Source organism: Gossypium hirsutum, chromosome A12, assembly GCF_007990345.1.
Source record: "Gossypium hirsutum isolate 1008001.06 chromosome A12, Gossypium_hirsutum_v2.1, whole genome shotgun sequence".
Classification (NCBI taxonomy): Eukaryota; Viridiplantae; Streptophyta; class Magnoliopsida; order Malvales; family Malvaceae; genus Gossypium; species Gossypium hirsutum.
In genome coordinates this window covers 39672436-39679743 of record NC_053435.1, presented here as the reverse complement: position 1 = coordinate 39679743, position 7308 = coordinate 39672436, and the positions used below count along the sequence as shown (strand labels likewise).

The 7308-nt window shown below is 36.8% G+C and overlaps 1 long non-coding RNA gene across 1 annotated transcript; it reads left to right on the top strand.

Moving 5' to 3' along the window:
* The first annotated feature begins 239 nt into the window (after positions 1-239).
* On the top strand, positions 240-2477 carry LOC107938899 (uncharacterized). The gene is made up of 3 exons (XR_005906054.1): positions 240-280; positions 932-1006; positions 2285-2477. It is a non-coding gene; the product is annotated as an uncharacterized lncRNA (long non-coding RNA).
* The last annotated feature ends 4831 nt before the right edge of the window (positions 2478-7308 follow it).

The following is a 7308-nucleotide window of genomic DNA, read 5'->3' as shown; positions in this document are numbered from 1 at the left end:
AAGATATTTTTAATTTAAAATATATATATTATATTATACATGCGTAAGTAATAATTATGTTTTTATATTATATTATTATTAATATATTATATTATATTATATTATATTATTATTATATATATATGACAAAGAAAGAAAGAAAAGAAACAGAGAGCAAAACAAAACAGAGAAGGGAAAAAGAAAGAAACAGAGAGCAAAACGAAACAGAGAAGGAAGGAAGGAAGGAAAGAAAAGAAAAGAAAAAAGGGAAATTTGAGGTTTTAAGGTTCAAAGTAATTTGGTAAGTCAATTTAATCCCCTTTTCTCTTAATTTTGATATTTTTTTTTGAAATCCTAGAACAAAATACTACTTGATTTAAGTTGAAATTTTGGAAGTTAGTAGATTATTAAGCATGGTTCATGTTGAATAAATTGTTAAATTAGGGATGTATTTGATAGAAATTTTGATTGGAATTGAATAAAGGATTGAATTGTAAACTAAACTATAAGTTTTGAATTTTAGGGATTAATTTGAAATAAATTCGGAATTATGAAAACATGATAAAAATTAAATAGTTAAATATGAGTTTAGCAAGAAATTGGGTAGAATAAGGGTATGAATTGAGAAAGAAAAATATATAGGTTTAGTTAGGGGTTAAATTGATTTAATTTCAAGTTAGAAGTTAGTAAAGAATGTAATTGTAAAATAAAATATAAGTTTTGAATCGATAGGGATTAAATTGAAAGAATCCCGAAATTAGGGATTTATGGTGAAATTGAGGAATTAAATTGACTTTATAGTAAGAATTAAGAGAGAATATAGAGTTAGATTGGGAAAAATAAAATTAGTATTGGTAAGGGATTAAATTAGAATTTGGGTAAAGTTTAGGTGTAAAAGAAAATATTTTAATGAAATTGTGTATTAATGATTTTTAATTGTTTAATTACGTAGCTAATGTCGTGTACGAGTCATTGTCCGAGAAAGGAAAGGAGAAAGTGGACAAGGAGTGACTCGAGAGAAATTACGGTTAGTATTACCATAATTCGAATTTAATTATTAATTCTTAAAATTAAATTAATATACACGATAAGCAAATTGAGGTGAGTTTCATAATTGAATTGAATAATATATATATACGTATTGATATTGAATTTATTGACAGTAATTATTGAATTTTGAATAATATGTTAGTAAATAAAAATAAGGAGAATATCGATATTTAATTGAATGAATTAAAATATGAATTGAATAAATGAGATATTAAATTGAGATATGTGAATATGTGAATTGTGTATTGATTGAAAAGTGGTTTGAATTGAATCGAAGTATGATTATATGTGAATATCTGAAATATGTATTGGTATTGAATTGTATATTGATTTGAAAGTGGGAAGTGAATCTGAGTTGAATTGCGATTAAATCGAAAGTGAATTTGAAATAGAAAAATGTATTGAAACAAATGGTGATTAAATGGGAATGATTTGAATTGAAAGTATGAGAAAGTGATTGAATTGAAATGTGATTCGGAAACCCTATTAACTAGTCGGGCTGAGTCGGATATAGTTGGCATGCCATAGGATTGGAAGAGTTCAGGGATACTTCGACCTTGAGTCGATGAGACACTGGGTGTCATACTATTACTTCGGATAGATTCGATGAGGTACTGGGTACCAACTTACTTCGGCTTGGCCGATGAGACACTGGGTGTCAACTATTGCTTCGAACTATCCGATGAGGCACTGGGTGCCATTCTGGTGTGTTTGGTTGGATCCGTGTATCCGCCAAGGTCCGAGTCTTGTTAATAGGGGTAAATAATTGAAATGAGAAAATTGAATAAATGTGATTGATTGAGCTATGGGAAGAAACGAAAAAGTGAAATTGTGAATTGATGTGTGAATTGGAAATCGAAATAAGAGATTTAAAGATATGAGCCCAAAGTTCATGATGTGATAAAGAGTAAATTTTGTTATATGATATTAGTGAGTACAAATTGCAATAGAATTGATACTAAATATAGTGATAAATTGAATGAATTTCATATGAACTGAAATGAATTATTGGAATGAGATGTGAAAAATCCAATAAAATTTAGATAGTGAAATAAGGTATGAATACCATTAAATATATGACTGAAATATTGCTTATTGTTATTAATGATCGAGTTGATTTAAAGTATGAGACAATTAGTGAATAATTGTAGACATAAATTAAATGTATATAATTTATCAATTAATGTTAATAATTGAATTATGGTAATACCACTGAGTATACCCATACTCAGCGTACGGTTGTTTCCGTGCGCAGGATTGTAGAAAACCAGTGTTCGATCCAGCATCCAAAGTAATCCCGACCTCAGAGACATTTTAGTGATGTACCTTTCTGTTGATAATGTGGCATGTACCTAAGTAATGTACATACCTAGGTAATGTATATACCTAAGTGATGTATAGGGATTAGTCATTTTGAATGTTGTATTTATGATATTGCTAAAGAAAGATGTGTGAATATGTGATAATGTTTGGCTTTTAAAATGGTTAAGTATGAAAATCAAGAAAGGGTAAATTTTGCAAAGAAACAGAATTCAGACAGCAACAGCGATGTAACTTTGAAAAATCACCTAAGATAGTATAAAATGAATTATAGGGTGAATGATATATGAAATTAAATATTATTGAGTCTATTTTTATAGAAAAATAACGGTTTAGCAAAAAGAATTTTATATTTTAAGATATATGAATTTTAATGAGACAGGGTCAGATCTGTTTCTGGAGTCCTCTGTTCCGAGTTTAGAAAATCACTAAAACTGGTACAAAAATAGTTATGAGTTTTAGTTTATATGTATTGAATCCTTATTGAGTCTATTTTCTGTAGAAACAAGTGGTAATATCATGTGAAAATACTATAATGAGAAAAATTATTTTTAGTGGCAAGAGGTCAGGACAGTCGATTGAAGAAACAGGGGAGACTTTAACTAATAAACTGTACTAATTGGCCAAATCAAAAATTCTGAAAATTTTATGGTAGAAAGATATATGAGTCTAGTTTCAGGGAAAATTTACGGAATTAAATTTCGAGTCCCGTAGCTCGAGTTATAATCAATTTAGTAACTGCTGCGCGATTGGGCAGATTACTGTAAACAGTGAAATAAATTTTCAAATCAAATTTTTATGCTCCGAATTGGTAAAATAAGCTCAGTAACGCCTCGTGCTCGACTCCGGCAACGGTCTCGGGTAAGGGGTGTTACAATGGTAATGAGTAAGTTACACTTATGCCTACTTTGGTGTTATGAGCATGTGTTGTATACTTATTTATATGCAAGTTACTGAGCTTTATGCTTACTCCCTTTCCTTTCCATTTCCTTTCAGTGCCGCCTAACTAGCTCAAGGATCACCAGAAGTCAGAGATATCAATCACACTGTCGACCGAAGCTTTCGGTATAGTTGGATTTATATTTTTGAATATAGCATGTATAGGACTTAGACTTTATTATTTTGTGTCTTTGAGAATTGGCCAAATGTGTTGGCTTGGAGTTGGAAACCCTTCAGTTTGTAGTAAGCTTTGAATGATGGCTAACATTCATTTTGAATTTATAAAAGATGCATTATCATGGTTGAATGAATGTCTAATGTGGTTGATTGGATTATAGAAAATGTACTTGTTTTGGTATTGGTTGGCATTTGTATAAAAATAGGCAGGTAAGGGTGGAAATAAGGCTTGGTAAATAGCCTTATATTGTCCACACTGGTAGGCACATGGGCGTGTGTTTGGGTTGTGTATGACACACGGCCTGCCCCATGAGTGTGTAGTCCAGCCGTGTGTCCCCTGCACATAAACATTTGAAGTCAGTATCAGAGACATGGCCGTGTGTCTCAGACGTGTGAAGGGCACGGGCTAGCACACGGGCATGTGCCTTGGTTGTGTAACATCATGAGCATGCTGACGTCAGAAACAAAATGTCGATGTTTTTGCACACGAGCTAGGACACAGGCGTGTCGTGGCAGTGTGAGGGACACAGGCCAATGACACGGGCGTGTGTCTGGCCGTGTGAAAACTGCTGTAGGTGTAATTAGAAATTAATTCTACACGGGTATGGGACACGAGCGTGTCCTAGGGTGCTTAAGCCATGTGAACCACATGGTCCATCAGCACGACTATGTCAAAATGGTCACAAAGGCATATTACTTTTCCACACGGGCGTGTGCCCTGTTTTAAAGGTAAATTTCTTAAGGTTGGTTTAAGGACCCGAAATGGTTCTGAATAGTTTTCAATTATCGATTTGGGGCTCATGGGCCCATAATAAGAAGTCTAAAGTAGATATTGAAAAAGTTTTAAGTTTGGTTCGAGTTTCGGTGACTTGAGATTGGCTGTATGCATGAGATCAAGTTAGATAATGCCTTGTACTCCTCCCCGGTGTGGGTTACGGGTATAGGGTATTACATTTAGTGGTATCAGAGCTATGGTTTAGTCGGTTCTAGGACTAACCTAGCGAGAGTACAAGTCTAGTTATACATGTCATAACTGTATATTGATAATGTGACGATTTCTAACGATTATAAATTATGTTTTCATATAGTAAATAGATCCTGATAGAACCACGAAGGATGACGTGGAAAGTAATACGTCGGCTCCCGCTGAAGGGACCGCGCCAGTAGAGAGTGAGCCCGTAATTATGGGTCAAGGCGGAGGGGCTAGAGAAGCCTACCTTCGGATGATGGACGCTTAGTACACGTAGTTTGTTCGTGCGAATCTGAACACTCTACCTCCCCCATCTCCTTTGATTCCTCAGTATGCCCCGGTAGCTCTGCAAGTCGTAGACATGCTTAGAAGAGAGAAACCTCCGGTAGAGAAGATCCGAAAATAAGGGGCCGAGGAATTCTGGGCTAGCATAGTGATGACCCGGAGAGAGAGCAGAGTTTTGGCTAGAAAATACCATTAAGGTATTTGATGAACTGTCATGCACACCTGAAGAGTGTGTGAAATGCGCAGTGTCGCTTCTACGAGATTCAGCTTATCAGTGGTGGAACACTTTCGTGTCCGTCGTACCGAAAGAGAGGATCATGTGGGAATTCTTCCAGGAGGAATTTCGAAAAAAATATATTAGGGCTAAAGATTCATAGACCAAAAGAGGAAAGAATTTCTAAAGCTAAAGTAAGGCCGAATGTTAGTGACGGAATATGAACGTGAGTTTGTGAGGCTTAGCAAGTATGCATGGGAGTGCGTGTCTATAGAAGCCACCATGTGTAAGAGGTTTGAGGACAGCCTCAATGAATATATCCGAGTGTTTGTTAGCATCTTAAAGCTGCGGGAATTTGTAGCACTTGTTGGAAAAGCCTGTAAGGCTGAAGAGTTGATTAAAGAAAGAAGGAAAGCAACTTTTGAGTCGTGAGATACAAAGAAGAGACAGATGGGGAAATCACGTCAGTCCTCATCCAAAATATTGAGAGAGTTCACTACCCGATCAAGTGCTTCGGTGGGGTATTCGAATAAGAATAAGAACCGCCAGAACACAACTTCTAGAGCCCAGACCATTTCGGTCGCAAGTGTTGGTAGCACTCGGCCAAATAGGCCAGAATGCTTGTAATATGGTAGGCATCATTTTAGCGAGTGCCGAGGGAATGAAAGAGGCTGTTTCAAGTGCAGATCATTGGAACACTTCATCCGTGATTGCCCTGAATTGGATGAGAGAGAGAGAAGACAAGATGTGAAAGCAAGTAGTGCTCCCTTGAGGGGTAGACCACAAAAGAACCCCAGAAGTGGGGCTAGCAGTAGAGGCACGCCAAAAGATGCTGCGGTGAGGTTTGAGGGCAGAGCGCCTGTAAGGATCTATGCTATTCGTGCCCGCAAAGTGGCAGAGTCTCCCGATGTGATCACGAGTACTTTTTCTATCCATGATATATCTGTTGTTCCATTAATTGACCCGGGTCTACCCACTCTTATATTTTTATGGAATTGGTACCTCGTATGAGCATGCTAGTAGAGTCCACTGAGTTTGTGATCAAAGTGTCCAATCCTTTAGGCAAACATGTACTAGTGGACCAAGTATGTAGAAATTGTCCTTTGAAAATTAGAGTCATTGTTTTCCAGCTAACTTGATGCTATTGCTGTTTAATGAGTTTGATGTAATCCTTGGGATAGATTGGTTGACTGCTCATAGTGTTGTAGTGGACTGCGGGAAAAAGATAATTGAGTTGAAATGTAAAGACGAAAATGTTCTTCAAGTTGGGCCAAGTGAGTCAGATAATTTGCCTGTAATAATATCGTCGTTGACTGCTGAGAAGTATTTGAGAAAAGGATATGAGTCGTACTTAGCTTTCGTGCTGAATACTCAACTGTCTGAGTTAAAGATTGAATCGGTACCAGTGGTACAGATGTATTTCCAGAGGAATTACCTGAATTACCTTCAGTGAGGGAAGTCGAGTTTGGAATTGAGTTGGTCCCTAGAACGACACCTATCTCAATTGCTCTGTATAGAATGGCTCCAACGGAATTGAAGAAGTTGAAAGCACAGTTGCAAGATTTAATGGAAAAGGGCTTCGCGAGATCGAGCTTTTCCCCGTGGGGTGCTCCGATACTCTTTGTGAAGAAGAAAGATGGATCGATGAGGTTATGCATCGACTATAGGCAGCTCAACAAGGTAACAGTGAAGAACAAATATCCTTTGCCAAGGATCGATGATCTGTTTGATCAGTTAAAGGGGGCCACTATATTTTCCAAGATCGATTTGAGGTCTGGCTACTATCAGCTAAGGGTTAAAGAGCAAGATGTGCTGAAGATTGTGTTTCAGATAAGATACGGGCATTATGAGTTCCTCGTTATGCCTTTTGGGTTGACTAATGCCACGATGGTTTTTATGGATCTGATGAACCGTATTTTCAGGCCATATCTGGATAAGTTTGTCGTCGTCTTTATCGATGACATACTGATTTATTCGCATGATGAGAACGAGCACGCGGAGCATCTAAGAGTTGTGTTACAAACCTTGAGAGACAAGAAATTGTACGCCAAGTTCAGTAAGAGTGAATTTTGGCTTAATGAGGTCGGGTTTCTAAGACACATTATGTCGGGTGACGGGATTAAAGTTGACCCAAGCAAGATCTCAGCCATTGTGGAGTGGAAACCGCCGAGGAATGTGACTGAGGTCAGAAGCTTTTTGGGTTTGGCTGGATACTACAGAAGGTTTGTAAAAGAATTCTCTATGATAGCTACACCAATGGAAAGGCTACTGCACAAGGATGTCAAGTTTGATTGGGCAGAAAAGTGTCAACAGAGTTTCGAGAAATTAAAGGCTTTATTGACTAAAGCCCTAGTGTTAGTGCAACCAGAGTCGG